We start from the raw sequence: 13,328 nt of genomic DNA on the forward strand, positions 1-13,328 counted from the left end.
ACAAAGCCATACGGGGGAGCTCTGCATGGCCAGGGGCAGCGCCGTCCTCTCTGGCTAGACAAGCGGCAGGGTGGGTCCTGTTTCTGGTGCTTCAGGAATTGGGGCCCAGGTACAGCCCAGGCTCTGCTCAAGGAAGGGAGGCCGGGGTCAGGATGGGGGTGGGATCTGTGCATGCTGACTGACATCTCAGGAGGTCTGGGCCTCTCTGCCCAGCTCCCGCGTTAGACAGAAGGGGAGACTGAGGCTCGGAGAGGGACGCTGGCTCCACGGGGAGCCCTCAGACTCCAGCCGTCTCCCCTGAGGCCTGCTCCAGCAGCCCGTGTTGTCGGGGCTTCCCGGGGCCACCTGCAGACCCGGAGCTGGGACTCCTCCCTTTCATCTCCGGCTGTCCCCTAGGTCTGCAGTGGACTACTGGCCTTGTGTCTATCGCTGTCTAAGAAATGACACTCCACGCGGCAGTTTCAGCGAGGATAACCATTTGTGGTCATGCGCAGTTTCTCTGCATCTGGGAGCAGCTTTGCAGGGCAGGTCTGGTTTGGAGGCTCTTGAGAGGTTGCCGTCAAGGTGACAGGGGGCTGAAGTGACTTGCTTGGGCTGAAAGGTCCACTTCCAAGGGTCTGGCACACATCACTGGCACATCAGTGCCCGCCGTGGCCAGGAGGCCTCGGTTCCTCCCCCCGTGGATGCTCCGCAGGGCATCCTCACAGCAGGTGGCAGCTCCCCCAGGGCCGGTGGTCTGAGAGCGAGCCAGGCAGAAGCCAAGGGTCTTAGGACTGGCCTCAGAATCCACCCCCCATCATGACCACGTGATGTCCACCTCTGCCCGCCATGGGAGGGGACCACCTCAGGGCTGTGGACCCCAAGAGGCAGGGTCACTGGGGCCGGCCAGGGGACTGATTACCTGAACTTGTGAAGTCCACACGAAAATCAAAACCTTTCTGGAGCTGGTGCATGCAGCCTCTTCAACCCTTTGATCTTGCTGTTTTTAGTCCTTCCAAATAAACTGATGTTAATTCACTGTGATTGCTCCTGCCGCATGGAGCCCCGGGACCATCTCTCGGCTGAGGTGATATTTTTAAAGCTGCCTGACATGGTCTCTTTAGCAGGCAGGAAGACCGGCAGACCTGAGCCCTGATGGTGGAAACACCCCCAGGCGTGTCCCGGCCTGTGCCCAGCGACCAGTGCTGGACAGGGAAGACACAGTGGACTGTCCATGGAAGCTGTGTCCTGGGGGAGGGCCAACACTACGATAATCAGGAGGGTCTACAACTCAGTGAGAAATGCTGGGACTTCCCGGGCAGCCCAGTGGACTCTGCGCTTCCACTGCTGGGGCCCTGGGTTCCATCCCTGGTCGGGGAACTAATTCCACAGCCAAAAAATTAATCAATAAAAGTGAAAAGGGCTTCCTTGGTGGTGCGGCAGTATAGAATCTACCTGCAAACGCAGGAGACACAGATGTGGGTTCGATCCCTGGGTCCAGAAGATCCCCTGGAGGAGGAAACGGCAACCCACCCCGGTGTTCCTGCCTGGGAAATCCCATGGACACTGGAGCCTGGTGGGCTTCCGTCTGTGGGGTCCCAGAGTCAGACACGACTAAGGCGAGGAAGCAATTAAAAAGAAGAGAGAAATGCTGCTCCCGGAGAGTCCCCTTCTTTTATTTCCATGTGGCTCTGCATTCTCAGAGGCTGACCTTGCTGATGGAATCCAGGCCTCCCTCTCCTCCAGCTTTAGACGGTGGTGGCTGTCACTAAGACGTGTCCAACTCTCGTGACCCCGTGGACTGTAGCTCTCTAGGCTCCACTGTCCATGGAATTCTCCAGGCGAGAATACTGGAGTGGGTTGCCATTCCCTTCTCCAGAGGGGTGAACAATTCTGGTCAGGGTGTCGATTTCTCTCCAGGAGGCCAGTGCCCACCAGGTGCCCCCATCCCAAGCCCCCTCTGTCTCTGGGTTCAGGTCACCATCCCCACCCGTCCTCCTTCTCCAAGCCTAGGGTGGGGACAGTCCCTGCTTCCAGCCCTGGCTCGTGGGGCCAGCCTCTCGCAGTTTCTCTCACCTCTGCAAACCTCTGGTTTGTAAGCAGTCCTCAAATTACTCTGCCTGCGAGCAGCAGCAAGAGGCCCCCACCTGACGTGCCTCCGAAGGGGAGGTGGGCAGAGGACAGCCGGCAAGCCCCTCCCCTCTTCTGGGAAAGTCCGTCTCTTTGCAAGGGGAGGCAGAGTTCCCATCAGCATTGTTGGGGTTCAGTCGCTCAGTCATATCTGACTCATTGCAACCCCATGGACTGCAGCCCGCAGGCTCCTCTGTCCTTCACCATCTCCGGGAGCTGCTCAAACTCACGTCCATGGAGTTGGTGGTCAGTGCTATGGACGAGGAGACCAGGAGGCAGTGCTCACACGACTTTCATTAAAACTCCAAGACGACACAAAAATTTTCTAAGAACATAGTGTAAGCGGGTGCTGGTCCCTTCCTGGGCTCACCAGGCCTTGTGGGCACAGCTGGACCAGGGGCCAGGGCTGGATGCGTGTCCACTGGGCAGCAGGTGTCCAGCCTGGCAGTGAGTGTTCCTCCAGGGGGTGGGGAGTTGGAAATAACCGAAGGTGTTGAGAAGATCCCCTGGAGGAGGGCACGGCAACCCACTCCAGTCCTCTTGCCTGGAGAATCCCGTGGACAGGGGAGCCTGGCGGGCTACAGTCCATGGGGGCGCAGAGTCTAACTGAAGCGACTTAACACGCACACAGGTACAGAGGACATTCATCAGATGTCCTTAATTCTAGAAAGAGTTGAATAAATTAATCTAAATTTGCCTGCCAGACCCCGATGTCAACATTATAAATTATAACTTGAGTATTGAATGAGTCAGGAAAATGTATATGATACAATTTTGATAGAAAAACAAGAGCACAAAATGGTAAATATAGTATGATTTCTAGGTTTAATGTATATATATATATTCACAGAAAGTGAAAGAGGAGAGTGAAAAAGTTGGCTTAAAACTCAACATTCAGAAAACTAAGATCATGGCATCTGGTCCCATCACTTCATGGCAAATAGATGGGGAAACAATGGAAACAGTGACAGACTTTATTTCTTGGGCTCCAAACTCACTGCAGATGGTGATTGCAGCCATGAAATTAAAAGACGCTTACTCCTTGGAAGAAAAGTTATGACCAACCTAGACAGCATATTTGAAAGCAGAGACATTACTTTTCCAACAAAGCTCTGTCTAGTCAAAGCTATGGTGTTTCCAGTAGTCATGTATGGATGTGAGAGTTGGACTATAAATAAAGCTGAGCACCGAAGAATTGATGCTTTTGAACTGTGGTGTTGGACAAGACTCTTTAGAGTCCCTTGGACTGCAAGGAGATCCAACCAGTCCATCCTAAAGGAGATCAGTCCTGGGTGTTCACTGGAAGGACTGATGCTGAAGCTGAAACTCCAATACTTTGGCCACCTGATGGGAAGAGCTGACTCATTGGAAAAGACCCTGATGCTGGGAGGGATTAGGGGCAGGAGGAGAAGAGGACAGCAGAGGATGAGATGGTTGGATGGCATCACTGACTCAATTGACATGAGTTTGAGTAAACTCCGGGAGTTGGTGATGGACAGGGAGGCCTGACGTGATGCAGTCCATGGGGTTGCAAAGAGTCAGACACGACTGAGCAACCGAACTGAACTGACTCACAGAAAAAAAAGACTAGCGGAAAAAGCCGAAGTATTAATAATGATTATCCCTTCATGCTGGGATTATTGGTGTTTTAATTTTGTCTCTTATCCTTTAGCTTTCTTCATTCTCCAGACCTGCCCAAAGGAATTGCTCTTTCGTTTGTTTGTTTGGAAAGTGTTACAGTAGTCGTTCAGTCGTGTCCGACTCTCTGCGACCCCGTGGACTGCAGCCCACCAGGCTCCCCTGTCCATGGAATCCTCCAGGCAAGGACACTGGAGTGGGTAGGCCCTTCCCTTCTCCAGGGGATCTTCCCAACCCAGGGATCAAACCCGGGTCTCCTGCGTGGCAGGCGGATTCTTCATCATCTGAGTCACCAAGGAAACGACTTAAAACCCACACCAAGGAGGACCAGCGCAGACAGAAGTCGCGCGGGCAGCCGCATCACATGACAGCCTCCCAGCCCTGTTCACGTGTGCTTTCCAGGTGCCTTTCCCTGCAGCATCGCTGGGGCGGCTCGGGGGGCTGTGGTCGCAGCAGGCTCTGGCCCGTCTCTCTGAAAGTGACCTGTCCCCGTCGGACTGGTTCAGAGCGCGCCTCCCCCTTCCCTACCGCCTGACTCCTTCCAAGTGCTCTTCCTGTAAGCTGTGCTGCTCTGCGAGGCGACACCGAGATCTGCTCAAGACAAGGAGGTCGCACCGCAGGGCCCGGAGTCCTGAGGTGAGCTGCCGTTGGCTGGGGGGCTGGTGGGGACCCTGGCAGAGCCGCCAGGCCCCGGGAAACGTACGCTCACTGCGCACCTACAGCCGTGGGAGACGGACTTCCCTGCTGGCCCAGCGGTTAGGACTCCGCGCCTTCACTGCCGAGGGCGCGGGTTCCCTGGTTGGGAAGCTGAGATCCTGCAAGCCACATGGTGCGGCCTGAAAACCCCAAGAGACAAACCCCAAACCCCACAAAACAAGAGCAACACAAACCCCGACAGGCCACCGAGCGCCGCCTCAAAAGGAAGGAACCGGGAGGCGGACGGGCAGCAGAGCGTGGCCGGAGGGTCCTGGTGAGGTCAGGGTCAGCTAAGCCCGGTGATTGCAGTCGAGAGGGTTATAGGATGGACGGAAAGGAAACGGGTTCTTAAGAGAAATCGTGGGGGAGCTGAAGGCGTGTCGATGCCAGGGGAGCGGCAGGGGCCTGAGGACGCTTGACCGTCACACCTGCAGGCTCCGCTCCCGAGGCCTTGCACCTGGTTCTGTGTTTGTCTTCTCCAAGACGCCTGCAATCTGTGCCCGCTTCCTGCCGAGCAGAGCCTGGCTCTGCCTTGACACGGAGCCGGTCTGAGCCCCTGTGGAGGGTCCCCGGCTCAGAGAGGGCAGAGGCGGCCCCGGGCACGACCCCTCCAGCCCCACGGCTCAGCCCTCTCTCCCCGGAGTGGGACCCGGGAGTCTGGTCCGTTCTTCGGCCTCCCCGACCCCCTCTCCCGGCTCCTCCAGCTGGAAACATGCTTCCTCTGAGACTTACACTGCACCCTTTCCTTGGGAACCCCCCGGAGCCCCCTGGGAGATTCGGCCCAGGTGGTGCCCCACCCCCGGCCCACCACTCCCCTGCCCTAGCCTAAGGATGTCTTCTCTCCCTGTTATCACAAGGCCAGAACCCCGCAGACAGGCTTTGCCCTGGTCACCCCAGGTCCCCAGCACTGGGCTGGGTGCCCGCTGCTCAGGAGATACTCAACACCTTCTCCCTAAATAAGCCCCAGAGTCAAGGAAGGACTGGAAGCAGGCCCTGGCCAACCCGTGTGGCCCTGACAGGCGTCTGGTGTGGGACTCCGCAGTGCGCGGGGGTCCTGAGCGGGTGGTGTCCTTCCTGCCAGAGGAACCCTCGTCCCAGTCCTCCGGGCCCTTCTGGGCCAAGCGGCGTGGCCCGCGCGGGGAGTGGACTCGCAGGAAGCCCGCATCTTTCCCAGATCCGCCCCTGGCAGAGACGGCTCCTCCTGCTCACCCAGCGGGTGCCCCTCTCGGCCCGTTCGGGGGTCTCCAGATAAAGCCGCCCCCTCAAAGGCCGCCGGCCACCCCAGGCTTGGCAGAGGGCTGTGAAACCTGTGTCCCTTCCCAGTCTTCCCCGCCGCCGGCTCCTGGCCGTGGAGACCACGCCCCCAGCACAGCGAGCCCCGCAGCAGGTGGGCCTGCTGGTCTCCACGGCCCTGACAGCCTCGGTGACACCCTATTAAAAGCTGAACATGCGTTTTCCTCCTGCCGATCTTTTTCCTTTTCATTTAGCAAACATTGATTCCCTCCTGCAGATGGAATAGAATGAAATCACACATGCCTCTTTGGGGCGATTTAGCTGTCAGAGCCAGAGGCGCTGGGCAGACGGGGGCTTCTCTTGTCACCTCATCCATGGCTGGCTTCGTGACCTCAGACAGTCGTTTGGCCTTTCTTGTCTGCCGGTTCCTCCCCCTGGCCCCACCGGCTGGAAGAGGAGCCCCCCGCGCCCCTGGCCTGCGGAGCAGGAGGCTTTATTCACCAGCCGGTGGGGCCTCCCGGAGAGGCTCAGAAGAAACCTTCTGTAAAAAAGCCAAGTTCAAGGTTGTGTCAACACCAAACACCATGAAGTGGCAATTATCCAATTAACTTGATTAGTGTAGACAGAACCGCCAATGTCTGCTCGCATACCCACTTCCGCCCATTTCCTGAGCTTAGGCAGCTGCGGCAGAAGAGAGAGAGAACGCTGGGAACAAGAGACTGGGCCTCTCTGCACTCCAGCCGCCCTGACTCTAGTCCGGGGGTGACAGAGCTTCCCCCACAAGTCTGTGGTGAAGGCGTGTGGGCTGACCTCGGTGAGAGCTCTGGGTAGACGGGGGCGCTGGCTTTAAAGGCAGGGCACGTGGGCGGGGGTGGCGCAGACCCACTTGCATCCTGGTGAGCTGACTTGTTTTCACCCTCCATGACTTTAGGCGCTTGAAAAGTGTATATTTTGTGGGGACTCCCTCCTACCAGGGCCAGCGTGGGCAAGGCGCTCTGTGCCTGGGTTTCTCCGTCTGGTCCATGGGAACTCTAACGGCCTGAGCCTTAGTGGGGCATGAGCACAGGTTTGGAGGGTGGTGAGGGTATGACGGTGGTACAGAGGAAAATGATGGTGGTGATGATGGTGGCGACGGTAATGAAGACAACCACGGTGACAGTGACGGTGGTAATTACGGTGACGATGGTGGCTGCGATGGTGGTGATGGTAAAGAAGATGATGCTGGTGGTGGTCATGACGACGGTAGAATGGAGATGATAAAACACCATTCTCATGGGCTGACTACACAGCCAACCAAGGAAACATTCTTAACCACAGAGTCCTTTTCACAGAGAGGTGGAGTCAAATCCTCTTCACTTGACTCTGGACCCTACAGCTTGCTTAACCAACAGAGCACTGGGGAAACGATGCCATGTGACTTCCAAGTCAGGGTCAGACGACGTTTTGCAGCCCTCCTGCCCCGCGACCGTGCTAGGACATCCTGGGAGCCCTTGGCCATGCGTCAGTCTAGCTACTTGGAGAGCACGCCACTGGGAAGGTGCGCTGGGCGACAGTCCCTGCTGAGCCCAGCCTTCCAGTCCTGCAGTGAGGAGCCAGACTTGTGAATAAAGCCATGCAGACCAGCCTGGCTGTCAGCTGAAGACCACCATGCAAACCCGCCAGTGTCACATGGAGCAGGAGAGTTGCCCGGTTGAACCCCAAAGGAATTCCTGACCCACACAGTCTTGAAACAGAACAAAGTGATTGTCGCGAGCTGCTCCATGTGGGGGCAGCGTGTGAGGCGGCAGCAGCCGCCTGGGACTGGCTGCTTCTGGTTCTCAGCCACTTCCTGGATGAACATGTGTCTGCAGGCGGCTGCTTGGCTTGGCGCCACACATCTGAGTCCCTGCCGGGGCCTGGCCCTGCTACAGGGGCCACTTCAGACAAAGAACGGTCAGCTTTGCGCCAACTTCTCGGCAAGGGGGAAGGCGGGTGTATTTTGAAGCTAGTGCTTACAGGGCTGTGAAAAGTCCCAGACGGAAGGCCCTGGGTGGGCTGGAAAGAGCCTGGCACAGTGTGAGCTGAGCGCTCCATGGTGGGGCCCCGCCTGCAGCCCCAAGGCGGTCCACTCGAGGGCAGGACGGCCCTGAGACAGGAACGACTGGACGGGCCAGCCGGGCAGCTCCCAGCGGTGCCCGTGCTGACCGAAGCCTGGCACGTGCTCCCGCCAGGTCCTGTTTCTGGGGGGCTCGCTGGGGGTCCTGGCCTGTTGGCAGGCTGCTCTGAGGGAGAGAGGGGCAGGGAGGGGGTTGAAGCCACCAGCGGGTGGGCTGCCCCGGCCTGCCCCCGGCCCGCCCCCGGCGCGCCCCCACACTGGAGGGCAAGGGCGCCAGCGTCCGGTGCTCCGACTCTGGTGAGCCGTCAAGGTCTACCAGAAACCAGTGAAAGTTTGACTGGGATTGTCTCAGTTACTCGTAGGGAAATACCTCATATCTCATCCAATATTCAGCCTTACAATCCATGAACATGGTACATCCTTCTGTTTATTTAGATCTTTATTTTCTTTCCTCAGCACTGTTTTGTGATTTTTAATGTAGAGAGCTTGGACAAATGTTGCTAGATTTATTCCTGAGCACTTTAATTTTTTGTGCTATCCTAAGTGGAATTTTTAAGACTTTATTTCTCCATATTTGCTGCTAACATGTGAGTATGACAGATTTTTTTTATATTAACTTTGTATTCTATGACTTCACTAAATTCATCTATTGGTTCTTATGGTTGTTTTGTACATTTCTTGGAGTTTCCTCCATGAATTATCATATCATCTGCAAACAGGCAGAGTTTTGCTTCTTTTCTGAACTTTGTCTTTTCTTTCTTTTATCTTGGCTTACAGCAATGTCTGGGACCACCAGTATCATGTTGAAGAGGAGCAGCAAGAGACACCTTTGTTCCCAATACTGGGGAGACAAGTCAGTTTCTCACTGTTGAGGATGATGTTGACCATAGGTGGTTTTTCAGCAGATTCCCTCCATTGGTTTGAGGACGTGTCCCTCTAGACTTAGTTTACTGACAGTTTTTATAATGGATGAGTAGTGAATTTCGTCAAGTACTTTTTATGAATCTTTTGAAATAATCATATTTTCTTTGGAAATAATATGATTTTCCTCCATTAGCCTGTTAATATCACGAATTCTATTGTTTTTCAAATGTTGAACCAACAATGTATTTCTGAGTTAAATCTTAGGGATTGAGCTATTATCTCAATGAGGTAGTATCCCTTTTTAAAGTGGATGGATGGGATTTAATTTGTTAATATTTTGATATTTTATTAAATCTTTGAAAAATATTTTTATTGAACATTTGACAAAAGATTTGAATAATTGCTAGAATTCATCAATGAAACCATCTGGGCCTGGAGTTTTGGGGTTATTTCTGATAAATTGAATTTCTTTAATAGCTGTAGGATTGATCAGATTTTCTGTCCCTTCTGTCAACTTTGGTACGTTGTCTTTTCTAAGAAATATGCCCATTTCACCTACACTGTCATATTTTTGGGTACCAAATTGCATATACAGAATTCTCTTTTATTTTATCAATATTTGTAGGATCTGTAGTAATAACTCCCTTTTCATTCTGATACTGATGATCTTCTTAATACTGGTTATTTTTGTGCTCTTTCTTCTTGATCATCTAGGCAGGGATTTGTCAGTTTGTTGATATTTTCAAAGACCCAGTTTTTGGCTTTGTCAGTTTTCTCTGCGCTTTCATTTCTATTTTGTGATTTTCTGTTATTATCTTTCTTATATCCCTCATTCTGTTTACTTTGGATTTAGTTTATCATCCTAAGGGGAAACCTTAGGTCACTGATGCTAGATCATCTCTCTTTCCTAATATAATTATTTAAAGTCATGAATTCCTCTGAGAACTGCTTTAGTTGCATCCCATGAACTTTGATATGTGGGGTCATTGTTGGCAGCTTTGTTCCCGCTATTTGGAGAGAAGAGGAGTTAGACCTGTAATTTCCTCTCTGGGCAGGAGGACCGCATCGGGTCCATGACGCAGCAGAGTCCTCGGCCTGCTGTGGGAAGGACGGTGGGCCGCCTGGACCTCCCGAGGGCTCGGCCTCCCGCCCATCTCAGACTCACCGCTCTGCCTCTCCCAGCCATCCCGCCCGCCTCTGCCCGGGGCTGTCTGTCCATCCCTGCTCTTGCGGCGGCACCGCCTGCCTTGCGTCCCCCTAAGTCATCGCTCCAGGTCCAGGTCACACTGGCGTCCGTTTGTCTCTCTGGACCTCTGTCTTCATGCTTGGCCCTTGTGGTTGCCAACGGTCCCTCCTTCCATGAACTTAGAAATCCGTCTCGCTCTTCGTCTAGGCGGCAGGTCGCTGCTCGAAGCCTGATAATCATGATGATAGCCCAGCTTGCCATGCTCCTCACTGCCATCCTGGCAGAGACTGTTGCCCCATTAAGGATGGAAAGGAGGTTCAGGCGTGCTGGGGTCTTGCCCAGGCTCCCGTCACGGGGCTGATCTCAGGAGGGGCAGGAGATCCGGCCCAGGTCCCCCTGCTGCCCAGAGAGAAGACGGATCCTGACCGGCTGCGTGCACTCCAGACTGGCGGTGGCTCTGTGTCCTCGCGTTCCAGCCGGGAGTGCTGGCAGGGGTGGGGCTGGACCCCCTGCTTCAATGGGGCCGCCTGCTCTTGAAAAGACCCCAGCGAAGATAGCAGGCCAGCCAGATGGCGGAGCTGTTGCTCAGAAGTGTGTGCACACTGCTTACGGGAGAAGAACCAGCTTCTTTCCCCAGCCAGGAGGATAATTTGGGGAGTCTCTGGGAGTCTCCTTTCTTTTTTCCCACAGTCAAGTTTTATTTATTTACTTTTAAAGCAAATGTATTCACTGTGTACTCTGTATGTGCGCTCCGCCCATTCTTTGACCCCATGACCCCCTGAGGGGGTGGGGCTGGTGCTATTACTGGTTCCCATTTTACAGCAGAGGAAACTGAGGCTCAGAGAACATAGTCAGAGCCCAGATCTGCCAGGCCACACAGGACACGCCACAAGTCTTCCCACCCCGCCTGGAGTGTCCCTGCAGAACGCAGGTGACTGAGACTCTAAGGTCGCTGCTTTCGGGTTCCGTGCAGGAGGGGTGAAGCCATCAGCACCCTAAAGCATGTTCCCCGGGGCCAGTTGAGGCCAGTGCAGCGCGTTGGACATGCAGATGCTGACCCAGAACTGCTTGGCCGCCCCAGACAGACATCCTAGGCTCCTCTGAGGGCAGTTCCAGTGGGTACCTTTCCTCATTGACCCAGCAAACCCAGTGTCCATTAGAGGATCCACTAGAAAGAGACTCAGCTAACTAGCATCCTTTGTAGGCATCACGGGTCCAGCCACAGCAGGGACACCTAGCTGGTACCAGGCACCTACTGCGGGTCTGACCTCTGCATGCTGCATCTCAGACCCTTTCAAGGGCCTTCTAGGAAGGTTCTGGGGCCCTTACTTCAGTGGGGATGAAACAGGGACAGAGCAGCCCAGGTGCTGGGCCCCGAGGACCGAGCTGTTAGAGCAGGGATCCGACCACGGGTGGCTTCGAAGGTCCAGTTCCCTCTGCACGCCCACCCCACAGGCCCGCAACAGCCGGGCGGAGAGCTCCCTGGCTCACAAGAGAGCTGTCTGCCTGTCCAGGGAGCTGGGCCTGCGGGGCCTGGTCAGAGAGGCCTGAAATCCAGCTTAGCTCTGAGCTTGGCTGGAGGATGCAGACAGGAGCCGCTCAGGGCTGGCGGCGCGGCGGAGGGAGGGGAGTCCGCACCAATTCGTCTTCAGATGGCCGAAGGGGGTAATCGCCGGAGTGACGGGCCTGAGAAATCCTGTTAGTCCTCCGCTCAGCTCCGGCTGTCACGGGCGTCCAGACAAAGCCGCTCCTGGGGGCTGCGGGCGTGATGAAGAGCTCATACTCAGGGAGGGCAGGCGGCAGGGACCCCAGAGAGGGGCTGATCCCTGAGGCCTGCTGCAGGGGGAGGGCCGAGCCCCGTGGCTCCAGGGCCTGCTGGAAGCCTCTGAGGGTCCAGGGAGCCGGCCTTGGGCGAGCCCCTCCCTTCTTCTGGGCCCCAGGGTCCCGGGTGTAAAATTGCGGGAGCGGGAGAAGATCTCCCGCGGATCAGGGTGGTCTGGAGACTTCCTGAATCTTGCCTGGCACATTTGACTTGCCAGTCCTCTGGAAAGTGGTAGCGGCAGGGTGAGGCCACCGGCTGTCCGGCCACTAGGGCAGCAGGGGCCCTGCGCTGGGCTGACCTGGGGTAGACTGGGGGGAGGGGACCTGGGGTAGACTGGGGGGAGGGGACCTGGGGTAGAATGGGGGAGGGGACCTGGGGTAGACTGGGGGGAGGGGAGCTGGGGTAGACTGGGGGGAGGGGAGCTGGGGTAGGATGGGGGGAGGGGACCTGGGGTAGAATGGGGGGAGGGGAGCTGGGGTAGACTGGGGGGAGGGGAGCTGGGCTAGGATGGGGGGAGGGGACCTGGGGTAGACTGGGGGGAGGGGTCCTGGGCTAGGATGGGGGGAGGGGACCTGGGGTGTATGGTGGGGAGGGGACCTAGGGTAGGATGGAGGGGGAGGGGACCTGGGGTAGGTCGGGGCTGGAGCGTGCAACCTGCTCCACCAGTCGGGTCGATCAGCTTCTCCCCCTTGGACCGGGCTCCAGCTATGGACCAGTCTGGACTGTGGCTGGGCAGTGCCCCTGGGAAGCCGTGATGGAAAGCAAGTCCCAGCATCCCGACCTGGCTCCCCTGCAGAACAGCGCCCACCTCGGCGTTTGTCTCCGTGTGAGAATGAGCATGCTCCTGGAGGAGGTCACAGTCAGGAGGGTTGCCCCCCAGGCCCGGAGCCCCCTCCCCGGGCTCCCACTCCCTCTGTCCTCAGAGATGGAGGCCCTTTCAAACATGGGCCACGCCGACTTGCTGGGGCAGAATCACCATTCCCCGCCGAGTGTGCTGAGCCCTATCCGCCAGCCCCTGCAGTTGCCCCGCCCCCCGCAACCCGACCTCCCCAACAGGAGGCTCTGCCCTCTCCTGTCCCCCCGGAACCGGCCCCACATCCAGGCCCCTCCAGACCCTGAGCCATGACACCCGGTCAGAGAGTCCGGGAGCCCTGCTGGCTCTCTGAGCCCTCATCTGCGTTTCTCCTGGGCTTCCTGTCGCGTCCCCTCTCTGGTCTGAGTGTCTGGCCCACCTGGGCGTGTGTCACGCCATGGTGCCACCTGCAGATGGAGGGAAAGGCGGCCTGGACCACCAGCTGTTCCCTTCCTTGCTGCCGGTCCCCGTGGACCCTTGACCGCTGACTCCCGGGAGGCACTGCTGAGCGAGGGTGGTGTTTGTGGGGTGTTTGTGGGGTGTTTGTTCCCTGCCTGGGCCCCGTCCTGCAGCTCAGGATGTCTTGGATGAAGCCAGCCGTTCAGCTGTGCTGGCAACAGAGAGCCAGGAACAAAAGCCAAGTGGCTTCTGCGTCAGCCTTTAAAACCACTGAAATGATCTCACTTGTCACTCTGTGGTCCAAATATTTTGCCCACTTAGACGCAGCCTTCTGTGCTTGTGAAATTAAGTGTGTTATCACTCTCACCTGGCCCGGTGACAGGGTGGGCAGATCAGATAAATAAGCTTGCAGCGGATCAGGCGGGTGGGAGCG

At 56.4% G+C, this 13,328-nt stretch overlaps 1 long non-coding RNA gene across 1 annotated transcript; it reads left to right on the forward strand.

Moving 5' to 3' along the window:
• Positions 1-6,350: 6,350 nt before the first annotated feature.
• LOC139037431 (uncharacterized) lies at positions 6,351-9,012 on the forward strand. The gene is made up of 2 exons (XR_011490232.1): positions 6,351-7,608; positions 8,549-9,012. It is a non-coding gene; the product is annotated as an uncharacterized lncRNA (long non-coding RNA).
• The last annotated feature ends 4,316 nt before the right edge of the window (positions 9,013-13,328 follow it).

This window comes from Odocoileus virginianus, chromosome 2, assembly GCF_023699985.2.
Source record: "Odocoileus virginianus isolate 20LAN1187 ecotype Illinois chromosome 2, Ovbor_1.2, whole genome shotgun sequence".
NCBI classification, from domain to species: domain Eukaryota; kingdom Metazoa; phylum Chordata; class Mammalia; order Artiodactyla; family Cervidae; genus Odocoileus; species Odocoileus virginianus.